Source organism: Moschus berezovskii, chromosome 9, assembly GCF_049115385.1.
Source record: "Moschus berezovskii isolate FMDL1 chromosome 9, NW_MosBer_1.0, whole genome shotgun sequence".
Lineage (NCBI taxonomy): Eukaryota > Metazoa > Chordata > Mammalia > Artiodactyla > Moschidae > Moschus > Moschus berezovskii.
In genome coordinates this window covers 71,605,860-71,629,868 of record NC_142468.1, presented here as the reverse complement: position 1 = coordinate 71,629,868, position 24,009 = coordinate 71,605,860, and positions in this window count along the sequence as shown.

Sequence of the window (24,009 nt, the reverse complement as noted above, 5' to 3'; positions counted from 1 at the left end):
CATGATATGCTTAATGCATCAGATATACTTTATGAAACTGTATTAAAAAGAGTGGCTATAAAGAATGCATAATCACATGAAAAATACTTTTAACCATTCTCAGTTTAAATAGCAAGATACAGCTATTAAATATAGTATAAATACTAAAATACAACTTTTTTAAATAAAAAAATAGAATGAGAAAAGAAGGCTAGACAGGAATATACCAAAAGAAGAAAGAAAAGAACTAACAATTAGTAACTGAATTCCAAAGGTCTTTATGTATTTTATGTATCATATATAATTTATAGTTCCCGGGAATTCTACAATCCTTTGTCAAAATTCTGTTGAGGCTTAGAATTTGATGAGATTAATCTAGCATTTCTCATGAATATGCAATTCCTTTTATGCATATTTTGCGGACCACTAAGTTCTACACATTTTATTGTTTGACACACACTTGACAAATTATTCCTCATTGTGTTGCTGGGCAGCTTGTTTTCTTCTCAAGTACTCTATTTCTGATTTTAATGCTATAATCAAGTACTTGTTCAAAAATTACTCTAATATATATTCAAAATCATATTTTGAATTATAGTCACTTTATCATTATTTCACTGTTTCTCTTCACTGTAAAATGCTAGAAATTGGTTAGAATAGACACATAATCAGAACATTAGAAAAACTGTATATATGAATAAAAGAGTTATTTCCACCTCCTCTCTGAACTCTGTTACACAAAAATAGGTATTCAGTAATTTAGTGGTTTTCAGTTCTGTTTCCTTGCCTCTCTTCCATTCTTTGATTATATTACTTGAAACTAATCATTTTCCTTCATTTAAATATTTAAAATTGAATAATTTTGAAGGCTCTCCCATATTTAAATAATTTTTATCCTAACACAAATCTGTAAAACAACTACCTGAAAGTTTAGATTCTACTTATTATTTTGACTGCATACAAATCAATGTGTCACATTTACAAATTTTGGTGGTGGTTTATCTGTTGAGTCTTTGTTTATTTGTTTAGTTGCCTGACTCTTTCTGACCCTATGGACTATAGCCCACTAGGCTCCTCTGTCCATGGAATTCTCCAGGCAAAAATACTGGAGCGGGTTGCCATTTCCTTCTCCAAGGGATCTTGCTGACCCAGGAATCAAACCCAGGTCTTCTGCATTGCAGGCAGATTCTTTACCAACAGCTACAAGGGAAGCCGTTACAAATTTTAATGGAGTGGATTAATCTATTCAGAGACTGCTGAATCTTAGGTTAGGTTTTGCATAACCTAAACTTATTTTTTAATATCATTCTAATCTTTTATTTTTATTATTCACTTGAATATACAGTAAATAGTTCTTATATTAAGCATGAGATTGAGCATATCATTTTCACAGTTTTGAAGCAACATAGTATGTCATAAAGGCAGTCCTGTAGAAATATTTTCTGTAAATATTTGCAATAGAAAACAATGTTTCTTCCAAGAAAGGAAAAAAAAGTAGCTTTTATTCAACATTCTATTACTTTTACACCAAGATTATAAAGATTCACTTCTCAATATTCACTCAAAGAAAGGGGGCTGTAGAATAATGTTTCACACATTTTACTTCAACTCTCTACACTCCATGAATATCATAGCTACAAATCACCAGCTCCACAGAACCTATTCAATAGAGAGGATATCCCAGGGCAATAGAAACAGAGCTTTGAGTTAGTGTAAATATGTCATAAACTCTAGGTCCTTTCAGTTTATCAATCTCTGTCTCCTTGAAAATGTAATTAATTTACTCAACAAATTTTATTGAATGACAATATACTGGCTCTGGTATATTTCTTTCCTAATGGAATTCTACTGAATATGTTCCCGATAATATAAATTAAGTTTTTCCTTTATATTTATTTGGTTGTTTGTAAAGTACACGACACAAAATTTACCATTTTAACCAATTTTAACTGTGCCGTTTGTTATATTAAATATAGTCATATTGTTGTGGAACCATCATCACCATCCATCTCCAGAACTCTTTTCATCTTTAAAAAATGAAACTTTATACTTAGTAAAAGGTAACGACCCATTCTCCTCTCCTCTCAGCCCCTAGCAACCACCATTCTCCTTTTGGTCTCTGATTTTTTACCATTCCAGATCCCTCAAAAAAGGAATCATGTAGTATTTATCTTTTTGTGACTGGTTTATTTCACTTAGCATAATGTCCTTGAGGCTCATCCATGTAGTAACATATGTCAGAATTTCTTCCTTTGAAAGTTGAATAAATTCCATTGTATGCATCTACCACATTTTGCTTATCCATTTGTCTGTTGATGGACTTGGGTTGCTTCCATGTTTGCATTATTGTGAATAATGCTGCTATGAACATAGGTATAAAAATATCTCTTCAAAACCCTGCTTTCAATTCTTTTGGGTACATGCCCAGAAGTGAAATTGCTGGATGATATGGTAAAACTATTTTTAATTTTTTGAATATCTAGCATACTGTTTTCAGACTTGCTATGCCATTTTACATTCCCACTAAGAGTGAAAAAGGGTGCTAAGGTCCTCGCCAACACTTGTTATTTCTTTTTTCTTTTTTTATAGTAGCTATCACAATGGGTTTGAGGTAAAATTTCATTGTGGCTTTGATTTGCATTTTATTCATGATTAGTGAAGCTGAGCTTTGGACATTTGTATATCTTTTTCAGAGAAATGTCAATTCAACTCCTTTTCAAGCAGTTGTTCATTTTTTATTGTTTTTACCAATAGTCTTTTAAAATTAAACCATCCTTGTGTATGGTCTTTTTTATATAGTGTTGGACTCTGCTAATACGTGGTTGAGAATTTTCACATCTATATTCATCAAAGATATTGGTCTCTAATTTTTTTTTAAGTGTCTTGGTCTATTATTGGCTTCAGGATAACAGTGGCCTTGCAGAATGAATTTGAGAGTGTTGCAACCTTCTTTGGAGCTTCCCTGGTGGCTCATTGGTAAAGAATCTGCCTGCAAAGGAGGAGATTTAGGAGATGTGGGTTCAATCCCTGGGTAAGGAAGATCCCCTGGAGGGTTTCATGGCAATCCACTCCAGTATTCTTGCCTAGAGAATCCCATGAAGAGAGGAGCCCAGTGGGCTACAGTCCATAGGGCTGCAAAGATTTGGACACGGCAGAGCACACACACATGCATCTATATGTCTCAATTTTTTTGAAATTATTTGAGAAGGATAGGTATTACTTCTTCTTTTTATGTTTGGTATAAATCTCCTATGAAGCTATTGGTTCTGAACTTTAATTTTCTGGGAGTATTTCTTAAATTACAAATTCAATTTTATTACTAGTGATAAGGCTGTTCAGATGACCTGCTTCTTTCTGATTAGGTCTTGGCATACTATTTGTTTCTAGAAATATGTCCATTTCTTATAGATTGTCCAATTTTCTGACATATAATTCTTCATAGTATTCTCATGATTTTTTTATATCTCTGTGGTATTGGTTGATATTTCTCCTCTTTTATTTCTTATTTTGATTATTTTGACTCTTTTTTCTTCTTGATTAGTTTGGGTAAAGATTTATCAATTTTATCTTTTGAGGAAAAATTCTTATTTTTTTTTTAATCTTTTCTACTGCTTTGGGTGATCTCTATTTTCCCTATGTATCTCCTCTCTGATCTTTATTATTTTTTTCTTCTTCTGGATCTGAACTTTATTTGTTCTCCTTCCAAGAATGCTAGGATGGTTCAATATTTGCAAGTCAATCAATGTGACATACCACATTAACAAATGGAAAGATAAAATTTACATGATCATCTCAATGGATACAATAAAAGCATTTTTAAAAGTTCACATCCATTGGTGACTCAAAATTCTCATCAAAGTTTGTATAGAAAGAATATAGCTCAAAAAAATAAAGGCCATTATGATAACCCCACAGCTAACATCATATTCACTGATGGAAAACTAAAAGCCTTTACTCTAAAATCAGGAGTAAGACAAGGAGGTCCACTCTTGCAACTGCTATTAAACAAAGCATTAGAAGACCTAGCCACAACAATCAGACAAGAAAATAAAACAAAAGATAACCAAATTGGAAAGGAAGAACTAAATCTGTTACTAATTGCAGATGACATGAGATAGATAAATACACACGCACACACACACACATAAACACACATGAAGCAACAGTTAGAACTGGACATGGAACAACAGACTGGTTCCAAATTGGGAAAGGAGTACGTCAAGACTGTATACTGTCACCCTGCTTATTTAACTTATATGCAGAGTACATCAGGCAAAATACCAGGCTGGATGAAGCACAAACTGAAACGAAGATTGCCAGGAGAAATACCAATAACCTCAGATATACAGATGACACCACCCTTATGGCAGAAAGTGAAGAAGAACTGAAGAGCCTCTTGATGAAAGTGGAAAAGGAGAGTGAAAAATTTGGCTTAAAATTCAACATTCAGAAGACTAGGATCATGGCATCCGGTGCCATCGCTTCATGGCAAATAGATGGAAAAACAATGGAAATAGCAACAGACTTAATTTTCTTGGGCTCCAAAATCACTGCAGATGGTGATTTCAGCCATGAAATTAAAAGACACTTGCTCCTTGGAAGAAAAGCTATTACCAAACTGGACAGCATATTAAAAAGCAGAGACATGACTTTGCTGACAAAGGTCCATCCAGTCAGACCTATGGTTTTTCCAGTAGTCATGTATGGATGTGAGAGTTGGACTGAGTGCAGAATTGATGCTTTTGAACTGTGGTGTTGGAGAAAACTCTTGAGAGTCCCTTGGACTGCAAGGAGATCCAACCAGTCCATCCTAAAGGAGATCAGTTGTGGGTGTTCATTGAAAGGACTGATGCTGAAGCTGAAACTCCAATACTCTGGCCACCTGATGGGAAGAATTGAGTCATTGGAAAAGACTCTGATGCTGGGAAAGATTGAAGGCAGGAGGAGAAGGGGACAACAGAGGATGAGATGGTTGCATGGCATCACTGACTCAATGGACATGAGTTTGAGCAAGCATCGGGAGTTGGTGATGAATAGGGAAGCTGGATGTGCTGCAGTCCACGGGGTCGCAAAGAGTCAGGACATGATTGAGCGACTGAACTGAACTGAATATATACATGTACATGTATGTGTGTGTGTGTGTAAATATATATATATATATATATGTGTGAGCAATATATACATCTCATATATATATATGTTGCTCATATATATAAAACCCAAAAGTCTTCACCATTGCTGGATATAAGATCAATATATAGAAATCTTTTGCTTTTGCATACACTAATAATGAAGTATGAGAAAGAAAGACAAAAAAAAAAACTCCTGTTTAAAATCACATCAAAAAATACATAGGACAACTTAACTAGGAGATGAAATATCTATACTCTGAAAACTATAAAACACTGATGAAGGAAATTGAAGATAATATGAAAAATGCAAAGATATCCTATGTTCATGGAGTGGAAAAAATAATAATGTTAAAATGCTCATATGATGCAGAGCAATCTACTTATTTAATGCAATCTCAGTCAGAAAATACCAAAAAACATTTTTCAAGGAACTAGAACAAATAATCCTAAAATTTATATGAAATCACAAAAGATCCGAGGTAGCCAATGCAATCTTGAGGAAAAGAACAAACTGGTAAATTGGAGGTATCACATTCCCTGACTTCAGACTACACTATAAAGCTACATTAACAAAACAGCATGGTACTGGCACACAAAAAAAGACATATAAATCAGTGGAACAGAATACAGAGTCCAGAAAAAAAAAAAAACACATTTTTATGGTTAATTAATCTACATCAAAGGGGACAAGAATATACAATGGGGAAAAGATAGTCTCTTCAATAAGTAATGCTGGGAAACCTAGATAGCTATCTGTAAAACAATGAGATTAAAACATTGCCTTATATCATATACAAAATAAACTCAAAATGGATCAAAGACCTAAATCTAAGACCTGAAACCATGAAATCTCTAGAAGAGAACATAGAGCATTCTTTGACATAAATTTTGGCCATATTTTTTTTGGATCTGTCTTCTAAGGTAAAGTAGATAAAAGTAAAATAAACAAATAGGACCCAATTAAACTTAAAGCTTTTGCTCAGTAACACAAACCATCTACAAAACAAAAAGACAAAACACTGAATGGGCGAAACTATTTGTAAATGATGTGACTGATGAGGGGTTAACATACAAAATATATAAGCAGCTCATACAACTCAATATCAAAACAAAAAAACTTGATTAAAAAATGGTCATAAGATCTGAATAGACATCATTCCAAGGAACACATACAGATGGCTAGTGAAGTGAAAGTGTTAGTTGCTCAGTTATGTCTAACTCTTCATGGACTGTAGCCCACCAGACTCCTCTGTTCATGGAATTCTCCAACAAGAACACTGGAGTGAGTAGCCGTTCCCTTCTCCAGGGCATCTTCCTGACCCAGGGGTCGAACTTGGGTCTCTTGCATTGCAGGCAGATTCTTCACCATCTGAGCCACCAAGGAAGCCCCACAGATGGATAACAGGCACATAAAAAGATGCTCACCATTGCTAATTATTAGAGAAATGCAAATCATAACCACTCAATTGCTTTAAAGCAACAATTTGGGATGTTGCCTTTAGTTCCCCCTTAAAGTACCAGAGTCTCTATGGACATCTCATATCCATCAACAAGTATACTTTAATCTATTCTTTGTGTCTGTATTGCCTCCACCATGGTGTCTCACTTAGATTATTTCTATCATCTTCTAACTGGTCTCATTCCTTCTCTGGTTGACTCCTACAATCCACTTCCCAAGCAGCAGATATTTACCACTTTACATGTTACTCTCAGTTTAAAAGCTGCCAGGGTCTTCCCACTGCACTTAAAATCCATTATCATACACTAGATTGCAAAGCCCTATATATTAGAGTCCTTGTTTACTTCTTTCTTCACTTTATGTCTTATTCCAATCTTTGTTTGTTTTGTTGTTTACACACCAGTCGTGTCCAACTCTTTTGTGACCCCCATGGACTACAGCCTGCCAGGTTCCTCTGTCTGTGGGATTCTCCAGGCAAGAATACTGGAGTGGGTTGCAGTTCCTTCTCCAGGGGATCTTACCAACTCAGGGATTAAACCCATGTCTCCTACATTGGCAGGTGGATTCTTTACCATTGAACCATCTGGGAAGCTCCTTCTAGGCTTCTAATTTCTTGGCCACATTGAGCTATTTCCTATCTTGAGACCCTCCCCTAAGTTGATTCTTCAACCTAAATTGCTCTTCACCATGATCTTTTAATCTGGCTCTTTCTTGTCATTCAGATTTTGCCTTAAACATCATCTCAGCTGAAATCTCCTCTTACTGACCACCCAATCTAAAATAGAGAACTAGCTACTATAATATCATTAGCTGTCTAAAGAGAATTTGTCACTAGCTATTTTTCTTGTTTATTTTATCTCTAACCTGAAGGAGAATATAAGCCCCATTACAACATTATCAACTATGCTCACTATTGTACAATCAGCACATGGCACATAAGAAGCATTCAACAAATAGTTGAAAAAGCAAAGTGAATTTCTCAAAAAAATCCTCTAGAATCCTAGCATCTGGTTTCTTCACTAGCCTCTTTTGTGACCTTCCTTGAAAACGAATGCAGAATGTTTAAAAGATTGAGTTATATAAGATTATATTGCTGCTGTTTAGTCACTACGTCCTGTCTGACTCTTTTGCTTCCCCGTGAACTGTACCCCGCTAGGCTCCTCTGTCCATAGGATTTCCTAAGCAAGAATACTGGAGTGGGTTGACATTTCCTTTTCCAGGAGATCTGCCCAAACCCAAGTCTCCTGCTTGGGAGGTGGCCAGGTTCCTCTGTTCATGGAATTCTCCTGGCAAGAATACTGGAATGGGTAGCCATTCCCTTTTCCAGGGTATCTTCCTGACTCAGGGATCCAACCAAGTTTTCCTGCATTGCAGGCAGAATTTTTACCATTTGAACCACCAGGGAAGCCCATGGGAAGATTATATTATCAATGTCAAATACTTGTAAGAAAGAAAAAAAACAAATAAATAACAAGAACCCAAATATCCAAATAGTACAATTTGGCCAGAAAGAGCTGAATTGAGTAATCTCAAAGTCAGAAATCTCATCTACTCTGCTACTAAAGAAGAGTCAATTCTTTTAAAAATATAAATTTTAGTTTCTTAGTAAATAGACTGCTAGCACCAAGAAGAGTCAGCTTAGGAAAATAGAGAACTATTTAGGCTCAATGTCATATATGTTGTATAAACTTGATTTTGGTTTTTATCTTATCTAGCTTCTAAATCATTAAAATGTGACAAGATAGTTCAAGAAAGATGATCACACTTAAATACATAAAATAAAACTATTAACACATTAGACATAATGAGATTATTTTTGTAAACTCAATTAAATTTCTTAGAAGAAGGCCTAAACATTACTGCTTGATTTTAATTGTGAGAAATTTACAACAAAGGATGTTAAATGAGATTCTTTCTCTTGTGTCAGTTTCAGAAGACACCCAGAGTCAAAAGCAGTCAGAGTTAAATATCTACAGCATATAAAGAGATGTGACTATCATTGCAAAAGTTGTAAAGATGTGGCCCAAATGATTCTCCCAGCGTCAGTTCAACAATAACCTCTAAGCTTTAAGAATTCATCTAAATATAAAATTGGAGGACAAGGTAATCAGTATAACCTTTCCTATTATGACAACTCAAAAACCAAGACAAGTTATGAGGAAATAAAATTTGCTTCAGGTCTCAAAGAATAACAAAATGGTGAAGAATTACCAGGATACTTTCTAGGGAACACAGAAGTTCAGAAAGGTGACATTTTCAAGAAAATATTATAAATTTGGGATTACTTTCCACATTGTCACTAATGACAATGAATGTTCCTAAGAGTGTTCCCAAGTGGTTGAGAAGCTAAACCCTACTTTTGATGACTTCCATGGGCTAGAAAGAAAAAAATCAAATTCTTTCACTATATTGTGGATTTGTCTATTCCATCTTATACTCCCGTTGATCTTTTTTTGCGTTATATATTTTGACAATGAATTATTAGATGCATACAGATCTCTGTGGCACAGTACTCATCTCTAACTTTAGCAATGCTTTTGCCTTAAAATCAACTTTGACTTTAACAATACAGATAAATCCTTTTAGAAATGCTTAATTATAAAAGAAAATACATAGTGATTACTAAAAATTCAAATAATAAATATTTAAGTTATAATTCAGCTTTCAAGGCCTTTGCTGTTCTTTAGTTACGTTCCACAGATGTACGACTTACCAGTGACCTCAGTATTTCTGTGAGTTCAGATAGAAAATGAGGGATGTCCTTCTCAACCTCTCTCATGCCAGGGTTTACTATCACACACTGGTTCTTAGGAGGTTCTTTCCCCGTTACTCTGGCTAGAAAGATTGGTTTCTTTCAAAATTTAGCCTCCTGACCTTTTGTACAGTTTTAAGCAAATGGGGTAAGTGGCAAGGGAAAAAAGAGAAACAATGATGGGGATTCCCCTACATTCTTCTATGACAGGCGCCCCTTTTCCCAGATTAACCAAGATCTCTGAGTCTTAGATGTCTCTGCATTTGGAACTGGTGTGCGGGCAAGAAAAGGAGAATAAAAGGGAAAAAAATGGGAATTATGTAGCAGAATGTTTCGTACAGGAAATGTATCTAAAGTCATCAAGGTGTTAGTCAATTTTACATTGTCTACCCAATGCTGACCAATTTGTATTCAGGAGTAAATGCAATCTCTTCATGTTTCTGGTGTCTTTCACTAGTGTCACAGAAGTACATTTTGTCTCCACAAATATTTACCCTCTACTGTACTCCTGGGGAGCTTCAGTCAATGATAATGAACGAGTGATAATAAAAAGGAGAAAATTTTTAAAATGAGATCTTCAACAAGAATAACGTATCAACATTCCTTCAATGTGGATATTCTATATGGATGTGTGGAAATTGCGTGACATTATCATGCTCAAAAAGGCCTGTTGAGACCTCCTATTTATCTCTGACATTCTCAGCAATTTAAAGAGAGAAAATAGCAACATTTCTGAGAAGATAATTCTGAGCAATAATAAAAGCCCACTAGAAATTAGGTAACTTTTTGCTCTGTTTCCCAAGAAGATATCATCTTTACCTAAGAATCAAAGGATCTTTCATTCAAATTCATCCGATATATACCCATCACCTCCAATAGATTGGAAATTTGTCTATAACGAATGCAGGTTTTATGAGAGTAATAGAGTTACATTTTCATTTTATAGCTCTATCATTGCAGGGTGAGTTTTCTTTTAAAGAGGACTTTATTATTTCTATCACCTCCCTAATTGAAACCAAAGTATCATAAGTTTTCAAGAGACACTGCTGGTCCTTTAAACATTTGAGAGCTGAACATACTGATTTCTTTTGATTATCAGAAAGTTCATCTGGGAGCCCTGGATTCAATTTCTCTGCCACTAGTGGTAGATAATGTGATAGTGAGCTACTGCACCCTGAAGGAGAAAATAATAAAATATCTCTAATATTTTCAGTTGCATATCCCTGTCAGTGTATTTTGGAATTGCATTGGAAAATGTGAAAGTTCTGATAAGCAAAAGCTTTTCTTGACAAATTTATAATTAAAATAAAATGATAATGTTGAAATTTGATAGCAGGATACAGTTCTTTAAGCCAAGTCAATAGATTGCAAATATACACTGATTATATTATGATAGCTGAATCTATCACAGCCTTGGTAAGCTGTTATCAGGAAAGTAAATTTTTAAAAAATATTAAAAAAAATTTAACCATACTCCATGGTATATTGAAAAGTAAGATAATATTTATCATCATTATTGACTTAGCATATCTTGGGTGGGTAAAAGTTCCTGTTAGAATTAGAAAGCCATGACTAAATTTCCTAAAGTCAGAAATATTTCAGTCCTGTGCTATTTTACTACCTGAGAACTGCTGGAAGGATAAAACACACACCAGATTCTCAAAGACTCAGTTTCAAATAAAGACTGTAAAACATCTCATTAACAATTTTAAAATTGATTACATGTTAAATAATAATACTTTACATATATATAGGGTTAAATATATTATTAAAATGCATTCCCTTTCTTTTTACTTTTTAAAGTGTGACTTCTAGAAAATTTTTAAATACTTATATGGCTTACATTAGTGGGTCATATTATATTTTTATTGGACAGTGCTGTTCTAAACCACAGATCATAATAATATTAAGATTGTGGGGTAGAATATCCTATTTATTACATTTAAAACACATCTCTCCCAGAATTTTATAGCATAGTGTTTCCAGTAACCTTACAGCAATTATGCATGGTCCCCTTCGTTTAGGTGGGCTTCCCTGGTGGCTCAGATGGTAAAGAATACACCTGCAATGCAAGAGACTTGAGTTGGATCCTTGGGTTGGAAAGATTGCCTGGAGAAGGGAACAGCTACCCACTCTAGTATTCTGGACTGGAGAATCCTATGGACAGAGGAGCCTGGCAGGCTACAGTCCACAGGATTGCAAAGAATCAGACACGACTGAGAAACTTCCACTTGGTTTAAGAATAAATTTTTATTCCTATTTACTTGAGGTGTTGGCCTTGTTAACATCTGGTATACATGTGTGGGTGTTGCAACTACTTATCTTCATGCCTGTTTTTCTTTTTTATTGGACTGTGAGCTCCTTTAGAAAGAAAAGACTTAACAGCATGCGTTTTTTAATTCCTAAATCATGTCTGACTCTTTTGTAACCTCATGAACTGTAGCTTGCCAGGCTCCTCTGTCCATGGGATTCTCCAGGCAAGAATACTGGAGTGGATTGCCATTTCCTTCTCCAGGGTATCTTCTCAACCTAGGAACTGAACTCCTGTCTCCTGCATTGGCAGGCAGATTTTTTACCACTGAGCCACCAGGGAAGCATCAGCACATAGTTCAGTTCAATTCAGTTCAGTCGCTCAGTCGTGTCCGACTCGTTGCGACCCCATGAATCACAGCACGCCAGGCCTCCCTGTCCATCACCAACTCCCAGAGTTCACTCAAACTCATGTCCATCGAGTCAGTGATGCCATCCAGCCATCTTATTCTCTGTCGTCCCCTTCTCCTCCCGCCCCCAATCCTTCCCAGCATCAGAGTCTTTTCCAGTGAGTCAACTCGTCACATGAGGTGGCCAAAGTATTGGAGTTTCAGCACATAGTATACTATCAATAAAATTCATAGGATAAATTTTAACAATGAAGAAATTAATAATTCCCTGTATTCTTATCATTTCTAGGGAGACTCTATCTTAATAGACAATAAATAAATGATGTTGCCTGGCTTATTTGACTAATCGGATTAGTTATAACATGGTAGAACTAATTGGGAAATTCTTATACACTTTCTCCTTTAAATCACCAGAGGGAAGATATAGATAGTACTATTTTAATTAGAACCATCGAAATGCATTATTTCAGGATTTTTATTATTTTATTAAATATATAATTACTTCTTCCTGTTTTGTGTCTGACATGAGAATACAAAGATTAATGAAATTTTATTGCCTTCTGGCTCAGTTGGTAAAGAATCTGTCTGCAGTGTAGGAGACCTGGGTTCGATTCCTGGGTTGGGAAGATTCCCAAGAAGGGGAAGACTACTCACTCCAGTATTCTGGCCTGGAGTGGGATCGCAAAGAGTCAGACACAAACTGAGCAACTTTCACTTTCACTTTTCATTCCTATATTTAGGTAGCTCACAGCCTAGACGAAGAGACAGATAAATATTCAACGTATTCTGTATTCCAACTGAAGAAGGTGCGGTTTACAGCAATGGAGAAAGTCATCAGTTCTACCTGGCTTCATAGAGGAATTTAAGATTTAGCTGAGGCTATGAAATGTAAGTAGATGTTTGTATGCACAGTCATAGTGATTGGGAGAGAGTTCTAGAGCAATACACAAAAAGAATAAAATAGAAATCTCAGCACTGAGGCATAAAAGTGCAAGCTATTCCTTACAGAGTTAGGGAATGGTGATGTAAAAAGTGGCAACAGGATCAGATAGTTTATTAACTTAATCTATTCAAGTAATATTTATTGAGGAAGTTGAGTGTACATTTTAGGAGACCTAACTGGAGATTTCAATTGCCTGAGATCAAGTTCTCTACCACTGCCTAATCATGTGATCTTGGGTAAAAAAATTTTTAACATATTTAAGTCCCGGTTTGCTTACATGCACACAGGGAAAGATAATAATAGCAGCTACAATTTATAGAGTTGTTACCAGAGTTGAATAAAATAATCCACTTAAGAGGCTGAGCATTGTCAGTGCTCTCCAGCCAAAGACCATCAGCAAATTACTTACATTTGAACAGGCAGGGGTTATTACTCTTTACAGAAAAGATAAAACAAAAACACAGGGAGCCGTTGGGTGTCTCAGGAAGAGGTGTTCCTGAGAAAATCTCTAAAATTCATTACATTTCAATAAATTGTAACCATAGAGAAGGGAGACTTGAGCAAGGCTTAAAGCTATAATTGTTAAAGAACTAGCAGCCACTTACATTACCATGAGAGAGGAGTGTTAGCTATTTTGCGCAAATGTCTTGTTTTTGCTGGGCTTAAAGTTACAAATTGGTCTTGTTTTGTCTCATAGTTTCAGAATGACCTTGTCTAATGTTAGTGAGATTATGTCTACCAGAAGAATTACATGGCCCAGCCGTAAGCGTAAGTCCAGTCTCTAGATGTCAGGAGTTGCTTTTTAAAATTTCTCAGGACTGCGTCTAATATACAATAAGCATTCCATAAGTATTTGAAGTTGCTTTTAGATGTCAAGTGCAGATGTCAAGCAAAAAGAGAGTTTAGGACTGGGCTCTGAGGAACCTCATCATTTAATGGTCAGGTAAAGGAGAAAGGGCGGCAAAGGAAAATAAATAACAATAATAATCAGAGAAACGGGAGGAAAACAAGGAGAATGTGATGTCACAGAGAGAAAGGGAATCTTTCAAGGAAGAAAACAGTGGGGTACCGTTGTCAGATATTGCTAAGAAGTTATGGAAGATGAATTCTGAACACTGGAATTAGAACAAGGATGTCACTGGCATCCTTGGTGAGAGGAGCTTCAGGGGAGTGACGGCAGGGAGAGTCAGGCTAGGCTGGGATGAGACCCGAGCAGGAGGCAAGGCTATTGATCACAAAGACGGAAGTACAATTAAATTTGTTGAAAGGCCACGAAATGTCAAGGAGAATTTAAATTGTTTTTAACACAGAAGTAATTTTCATATTTAAATTTTGATGGTATGATTCTAGTCAAGTGAAAGAGATTAAAGATACAGGAAAGAGAAAAACTGATAATGGGAGATTTTAATGAAAGCTGACAGGAAGAGAATCCAAAAGAAATATTGATAGTCCTGGGATCCATTGAGGGGCATTTGGTTGTTCCTTGCTTTTTGCTTTATTCAAGGTATTAGCTGTAACTGTCAGGGCTTAAACCATGGAATTAAATCTAAACTGATAAATAGCATAATTAGATTTGTATTTGAGAAAGATAACAGCATGAAATGGAAGATGGGTTAGAGGATTTCAAAACTGGAGACGCAACAACATTTTGGAGGTTAATCCAATAGTCCTGAAAAGGAAGGCTGATATTTGAAAAACAGCAATTACAGTTGGGATAGAAAAGAAGGACCATGAGAGGGCTCAGGAGAGAGTTGTGGTGCCAAGTGGTTATCAATTACAATCTGAGGTCATAGGTACATAAATAGAATGTAGAGGATAACTCCTAGACTTTAGACTCAAGTTACCAGTAAAAAGGTGATGACATTCAGTTTGTAAGAAAATAGAAGAGGAAAGCAAATTTGGGAGGACTATTGGGGAATGGGGAAGATAATGACTTTAACTCTTTTATGCATTCAACTCAAATTTTATGCATTTGTTAATTTTATTTTTAATAAAGTATATTAAAAATATACTTTATGTCATGACCCAAACTAAACTCTGAAGAAACAGTCATGAACAAAAGAGCTGTGTTTCCTGCCCTATTGGAGCTTACATTAGGGTGATTTTTGAGTTTGAGAAACTATCAATATTTCTATATATTTAATAGATATATTAAATAAAGCAGTTAGATAAATTAATGTAAGGTGAAGAAGAAAGGTCTAGGCTGAAAATAGAACGGCAGAAAGAGAGCAACAGAAACACAGTATTAACACTGATAATAGTTCTCTTAAAATATTTATCCTGACCTTCAGACAGCCTGAACAAAGTAGAGGATAATTAAGGAAAGCCTAACCAGGTGGCCCAGTGGAAATAATTCACCTGCCAATGCAGGAGATGCAAGAGACATGGGTTCAGTCTCTGGGTCAGGAAGATCCTACCTGCAATACTGCATGGACTGTACTCAATAGTTCTTAACCTGGAGCATGTTAAAATCTTCCAGGAGGACCAATCTCTACACACACACCTACAAGGTTTTTTATTTTTGTTTTTGTTATTTTGCTTAAATTGCACAAAGTCTTAGAAATCTAACTATATCTCTTATAAGATAAAATACAAAGAAAATGAGAGATGGGTGGGGTCGATGCTATAACACACATATCTTAGTAAACTTAGCTTTCTTTAGAAAGAATACATTCTCAAACTTCACTGTGCATTAAAAAAGTGATTGACTCTAGGGAATATTCTAGAAGTATTTAGAGGGTTTTTTTTTTGTTGTTGTTGTTGTTATTCACATAGAAGAATGGAGAAAATCACATTAAACTTCAATAAAGCATACAGGTATTTTAACCCTTTTTCCATCTGTCTTTCACCACATCTCTGGAAGCAGTGTAATCTATTACCATTTCAATGTTTGATATCAATGGTGCAAAGAAATACATACATCTATTCAGCACTAGGTTTCTTCCTGGTTATACATTTAAATCCCTTTAATACACAATCCCAAGGCTCTAGGAGAAATTGTAATAGCGGAATTTGACTATACATTGATATTTGGAGCTCAGTGGACTTTTCAGATGGGCTACATCAACTTTACCTAGAGTTTATAGTGGTTTTACAATGTAGTAAATGAAAGGAAAAAACCCACAGACTTTAGAATTAGACCTAATGCAAATAAACCCTCTGTATTAAGACTCTCCATACATATAGAAATTAACTCACATCACTATTGAGGCTGAGACATCCCACAGCCTGCTGTCTGCAAGCTGGAGAATCAGGAAATTAATTCAGTCTCAGTCCAAAGCCCTGTGAACTAAGGGGTGCCAAGAGTGACAGAATAAGTCCCAGAATCTGAAGGCCTGAAAACCAGAAGCATCACTGTCTTAGGACAGCCAGTGTCCAGGCTCAAGAAGAGAGAGAATTTGCTCTTCCTTTTCCATTTGTTCTATCTGGGCCCTCAACAGATTGAATAATGCTTTTGAACTGTGATGTTGGAGAAGACTCTTGAGAGTCCCTTGGACTGCAAGGAGATCAAACCAGTCCATCCTAAAGGAGATCAGTCCTGAATATACATTGGAACAACTGATGCTGAAGCTGAAACTCCAATACTTTGGCCACCTGATGGGAAGAACTGACTTATTTGAAAAGACTCTGATGCTGGAAAATATTGAAGGAGGGAGGAGAAGGGGACAACAGAGGATGAGATGGTTGGATGGCATCACTGACTCAATGAACATGAGTTTGAGTCAGCTCCAGGAGTTGGTGAAGGACAGGGAAGCCTGGCGTGCTGTAGTCCATGGGGTCGCAGAGTCAGACACGACTGAGCGACTGAGCTGAACTGTCTATATCAGTGAAGGCAAATATTCTTTACTCACTCTACTGAATCAAATACTAATCTTTTCTAGAAACATCCTCACAGACACAATCAGAAATAATGTTTTATCTGGGTAACTCTTGTCCCAGTCAAGCTGTCACATAAAGTTAGTCATCATATCCTCTATCCCTAAACTTGTAATGATCAGTAAAAAATGTAATTTTTTAAATCTCTGGTTTCTTCATCTATAAAATTGTAAGAATAAAATATTTGTAGAGTATTTAAGGATTAAGTATTAAAAAATGTTTATATGTCTAATCAGAGCAGATGTTCAGTATGTTAAAACCATTATTTTTAATTACAAATATTATAGATTTCCAACAAAGGTAACCTCTGAGATGTAATGGTTGTAGAAAACAGCACTATTTCAAGTGCACTTCAGTTTCAAATGGAGACTTGAGATTACCCTTTCAGTGTGTCATAAACAAAAAACAAAAGCAGTTTGGACAGCAGAAAATAACTTCTTTATGATCAGGGAAAATAATGTATACCAGTTCTATAGGTCTTTATCTTTCTCCCTCAATCTGTAGTTTCCTAAACTACCTAAAATACAAATTTGTAACAGGTAGAATTTGAAGATGGCCCCAGAGTTTCCACCTTTGTGTCATTCCCATGATTCACTTTTCTTACATGGCAAGGGTAAAGGAAGCTTACAATGATGATGAAAGTCCCAGGTCATTTGACTTTAACTTAGTCAAAAGAGAGATTATCCTGGATGAGTCTGACTCAATCAAGTGAAGCCTTGCAACACTGGCCATCTCTGATGTTTGATTCTCCTGCTGGTCTCAAAAAGCAGCTTCCTTATTGTGAGAGGTGTGTGGGAGGGTCAAGGGCAAGAAACAGTGACCTCTAGGAACTGAGAGTGGCTCTCGGCTGGTAAAGAATCCACCTGCAATGCAGGAGACCTGAGTTCGATCCTTGGGTTGGGAAGATCCCCTGGAGAAGGAACGGCTACCCACTCTAGTATTTTGGCCTGGAGAATTCCACGGACTGTAGAGTCCACAGGGTGGCAAAGAGTTGAATAGGGCTGAGCAACTTTCACTTCACTTGGCTGCCTCCAGCATGAAAAAGATCTTAGTCCTACAACTATAAAGAACAAAATTCTGCCAAAAGCCATGTGAACCTGAAAGAGAAGTTAGAGCTTTAGAAAGGAACACAGACCAGCTAATCCCTTGATTGCAACCTGTGAACATTGTGACTCACAGAAACTGAGATAGCTTGTGTACTAAGTTTGTGGTAATTTGCTAAATGATAGTAGGAAACTGACACAACAGACATCTTTTCCTAGTCTTCCAACAGGCTATTTACATGGTGATTCAGGAGAAGATACTGTCCAGTGGCTTGAAAATCAGAGAAGACTGTGACTGGGATAAAATGGTCAGCAAGCAGGTCATTTGAACTTGCTCAAAATTTTCAGATATTTAAGCAGAGTTATTCAGAATGCATTATTGGGTCCAGGAAATATTTATTTTCAAAGAGGGAGAGGAAACTTCACTACCAATTCCATTAACAACCACTCACCTCTATCAATAACTAAGCCACCCAAATTATGTTGGTTCTTAATTAAAGACACAGTAATTTGACAACTAACTAGCAACTCAGTGAAAATGTTAGGAAACAATTTAATTAGAAGAAATGACTCTGTTTACCAGAAAAAGTAATGAAAACAGCCTCATAGTACTAACTACAAGTGACTGGAAGCCCTTTAGAAGGTTAATAATGGATTAAATGGGAATCCTTGAGTTTGCCTAAATGTTTTAACATTAGATGACTTATTCGAGACTCAGTCCCACACATTTATGGGTTCCAAACATGACCTAAAAACTAAACATCTAGATTCAAAGAAATCACAAGCTTTGGAAGAAAAGAAAATGAGCTCGAGGATTGCCATAATGGCCTTCTATTTGAAATCTGTATATGTTAAAATGAATTAAGTGAAATAGACTTATAATCACACATCTATTTTAAGTATAGGCCAATGATAAAAATAGGGCTCAATATCTCAAAATCTTCAAACAGCAAAGCAAGTTATAGTCCAGTGAATTTTTTTTATCACCCTTGAAGAAATATACTGGAAGCTCACAACTATGAATAAAAGTAGGTTAAAAACCCAGAAGCAAAAATGACTTCTGGAAAAGTGGCAAGAAATAAAAAACTACCCATGAGATACACACACTTTATTTCTTGTGAGCCAAGAACATACTAGTCACTTCATAGCATTTATTTTAAAAGATTTTATTCTTGAGGACTAGCAAATTTAAATCTGAATGTCTTTGAGTATGAATGTATGAATGAGTGTTTAGGTGTATATATGTGTGTGACTTTGCAAATATGAATGGAAAGATAGAAAGGATATATAAAGAAAATCATCCAAGATTCTTTGCTCCTTACCTAAACAGAATTAAAAACTATGTCAAACCACATTTTTAAAAGCACAAATAAAAATTGATTTGTGGTTTTATAGAAGTAGGTGATTTGGTGTGAAGGTTATATTTCAAAGTCTCTTCACTCAGTTCAGTCGCTCAGTCATGTCCAACTCTTTACGACCCCATTGACTGCAGCATACCAGGCTTCCCTGTCCTCACCATCTCCCGAAGTTTACTCAAACTCATGTCCATCGAGCCAGTGATGCCCTCCAACCATCTCATCCTCTGCTGTCCCCTTCTCCTCCTATCATATTCAATCTTTCCCAGCATGAGGGTCTTTTCCAAAATGTCAGTTCTTTGCATCAGGTAGCCAAAGTATCGGAATTTCAGCTTCAGCATCAGTCCTTCCAATGAATATTCAGTACTGATTTTCTCTAGGATTGAGTGGTTTGATCTCCTTGAAGTCCAAGGGACTCTCAAGAGTCTTCTCTAATACCACAGCTCAAAAACATCAATTCTTCAGCACTCAGCTTTCTTTATAGTCCAACTCTCACATCCATACATGACTACTGGAAAAACCATAGCTCTGAATAGATGGAACTTTGTTGGCAAAGTAATGTCTCTGTTTTTTAATATGCTGTCTAGGTTGGTCATAACTGTTCTTCCAAGGAACAAGCGTCTTTTAATTTCATGGCTGCAATCACCATCTGCAGTGATTTTGGAGCCCAAAAAGATAAAGTCTCTCACTGTTTCCATTGTTTCCCCATCGATTTGCCATGAAGTGATGGGACTGGATGCCATGCTCTTAGTTTTCTGAATGTTGAGTTTTAAGCCAGCTGTTTTACTCTCTTATTTACTTTCATCAAGAGGCTCTTTAGTTATTCTTTGCTTTCTGCCATAAGGATGGTGTCATCTGCATATCTGAGGTTATTGATATTTCTCCCGACAATCTTGATTCCGGCTTGTGCTTCATCCAGCCCAGCATTCTGTATGATGTACTCTGCATAGAAGTTAAATAAGCAGGTGACAACATACAGCCTTGATGTACTCTTTTCCCAATTTGGAACCAATCTGTTGTTCCAGGTCCAGTTCTAACTGTTGCTTCTTGACCCTCATACAGATCTTTTCAGGAGGCCAGTAAGGTGGTCTGATATTCCCATTTCTTTAAGAATTTTCCACAATTTGTTGTGATCCACACAGTCGAAGGCTTTGGCATAGTCAATAAATCTGAAGTAATGTGTTTTCCTGGAACTCCCTTGCTTTTTTGATGATCCAATAGATGCTGGCAATTTGATCTCTGGTTCCTCTGTCTTTTCTAAATCCAGATTAAACATCTGGAAGTTCGAGGTTCATGTACTGTTGAAGTCTGGCTTGGAGAATTTTAAGCATTACTTTAATAGTCTCTTCACTATTCTACCTTGTTCTCAATTCAGGTCTTTAAAATAACCAAAACTTATTGCTTATCAATACTTAGCTAGGGATTATAAGAGTCTAACAGAACTACATTTCCGACTCTATCAAAAATTTGAAAACTGATCCAGTCTACCCATGATGTTGAGGGGGGCAAGGTGAATATATCGATAGCTACTACTAACTCTGTCATCATTCTGAAATTTTGTTTTTGGAGTCCATGAAAAAAATTTTCCATCAGTGTTGAGCAAATAATATACATGGCTTCTCTGGATGATCAAGATAAAAGCTCATCTCCTAATGTAGTATCTATTTTTCCTATTGTAAGGAGATAGAACAGGGATTAGCACTACTATCACCATCATTTTTTCTATTGATCAATTAAAAAACTTAAAAAAATTTTTACTACATAAGAATACACGCTTATTGTAGAAAAATTAGAAGATACGTGTAAGTGATAAGAACAAAATTAAAAGCATCCATAACTTTCCACCTCTTTTAGTAGGATATTCTCTCCTTTTGTTTAAGAAAAATATAGATCTATATGTATAAACATAGCCTTTAAAAATACAATAGCTAACATAAAAATTAAATGATAAATCCTCTGGGTAACTAAACTACTCTGCGTTTTATGGCAAAATAAGTTGGAGGGTGCAGCCAAGAGCCCCCATGGGTCCTCTGAACTGCAAGGGCATGCCCATGATAGAGAGTAGATATAGTGACATTTATCAATAACAATGTCAATGCTTTAATAGACTCTAACAATATGGAATACATAATACTTGTCACATATTTAATAGGTTAAATGTGTATTATAATATACTGATACCACACTTGAATATAAGACTTGCTTCAGGGTGTAACTGCCTTCAGCAATGGATAGCACACTAATAAAAACTGTAGCAAAAACAGTTTTACAACCCTCCATTGACTAGTGTTTTACATTACATTATCTTATTGCAGACATCTGAATTAAAGGTTAACAAACTCTAGTTAATGGGTTGTCTGAATGAATGTACAGTGCATGAATACAAGCTTCTTGCATTTTTTAATCAGTTTTGATCCTACACATGCTTTGTGATTTGGGTTAAGACAGGACTGTAAGTGGGTGGTGGCTCTTGACTCTTAAGTAATATGAAATAGCACATTTTGTTAGACTTCTTCCAATTAAGTGCATATCCCCCATTAAAGCAATCTGTCATCATTTTAACAATGTCATTAACATCTACAATATAACTCACAGGGGCTTTGTACTTCTTTCAAAATTAGTAGCATATACATTTATATAGAAAGCTTAAGTACAAAAACAGATTCAAGAAGCCTTCAACTCTAAGCTATGCAAGTATTTTTAATGGGTTATATGGAAGATATGACTTTACTAAGAAAGAAAAGCCCACAGAAATATATACCCATTAAGCTAGACTAATGATATGAAATACAAAATTTTTTTTTCTAACGTAGGTATCAAGAAACATGGTTTCCTGTACTATGAAATGTATTTTTGGCTAATGAAAATAATTTAAACTACTAGGCTATTGAAAGCAAAAATTATTATGTAGAATGTATGACTTTTATATAAAAGATTATTTTCAGTCTAGAAATATTTTAGAAATTTTTAACAGATAAAAGTAATATATTAAATGCCTAATAAAAAGATAAAAATTTATTAAGATATTTAGATGGCAATATATAACTTTAAATTGCTAAAATACATCTTATTTACTACTGTGGCTTCAATAAAAAGACTAAGATTCAATAAATAATAAATACGGGGAGAAAGTTAAAGTTTATAAAACAGAGTAAATGTTCTGCTCCAGGAAGAACATCTCTTTCATACAAAATACCTATATCACAGGAAAGTATGTACTATTGTATAAATATGTTAGAATAGGAAATGTGTTTTTCTAATAAGTTTTCAATATGTATAAAAGTTCTCTTAGTTCAATTTGCTTAAATTTTTTCTCATCAACAGCTTACAAATAAAAATAAAATGAAACCTAACTAGAAGGATAGAGACATCACAATCATTTTTCAGATCTTTAAAATCTTTCCCTAAACTTGACTTGCTGTCTCTTGCAATTACTCACAATAATCTACTAAACTTTGCAATTAGTTGAAGTCATGCCTTTTCTTCCTTACTAGAATATAAATTCCTTAAAGTAAGGATTAATATTCTGTGTCCCTTCAAAACTTTTACAGAGCTTAGCACAGCACTTTGCGCATTACAAATACTAAATAAATAAATGCCCTGCAATTATTTTAAATATAACATGTCCAAAATTAATTCATTATCTCTAACTCATTAGCTCTTCTTTTTTAAAGATTCCTTATTTCAATAAATTTGCCAACCATTACCCTGGGAATCATCCTTGACTGCTCCTGATACATGCTCTGGAATCTCAAGGTTTGTCAAAATTCTGTCTCTGTTTTAAAATTCTAACATTTCTCATTTCTGGCTTCTCTTTTCTGTCCCCACATACACCATCTCTTGCTAGGCCCTCCTTTTCCTGGCATCTATCCCAACAGTTCAGTTGTTCAATATCTTTTTCGCTTTAATGTTTGGAATATATTTGAGTTCTGTTTCCTAGGTCCAAAAACACAATCCTCCATGGGTAACTTTTGTTCAGTCCATTCAGCTCTGGTATAAGTAGTTGCCAAATTTGCTTCACAGCAACTATTCTGCAATCGCCTTTATTTCTCATTTCTTATCATTTTTTCCTCTAATTATCTCATTCATGAGTGATTCACCAGTCATCTGTGATAGAACCAAAGTCCTTAATGTTGCTTAAAAGATAAATCTACATCATTATGATACATTAGATTAGACAAGGGCCAAAAAGATGCTAAATTTGGGAATAAAATGTTACATACATAGACGGGGATAATCCTTTTTAGATTTAAAAGAATATCAATAAAGATCAAATTTGTGCTTCTTCAGTGGGAGTTTTAAGACAGTGATGAGATTCTGGAAAGCTTTTCTCTAAAAAGTGAGTGGTCCTCAACTCAAGTGAAGTCAATTATTTTACTTCATTTTCCATACAAAATCCTTTTCCCTTAAAATAACCATCTTAGCAAAGCAAAATACTGTCACAATGGTGAATTATTACAGTGACCAAACTGAGTAAACTGTTTCTGAGGCTCTTTCATCTTACATCTAGACAATCAAAATCATATAAGAGAACTACATAATGAATTGCCTCTTCTTTTGGAGAAAGATATAGTACATGCCACCAGAAATATATTCCCCTAAAAGTCTAATGATAAATTCCCAATTTATTCCTTCCTTCAACCCACATTTTCTAAACTCACTGGGTGCAAGCCAATGGACCAGACCTGGCCCACTTGCTTGCTCTTATACCTCATCAGTAGACAGAATCAGATTCTCAAACAAGAATAAAGGCAACCAGCATATTGGGTTTAGTGATCATGTGTTCATTTATGTAATCACATTGGATTCA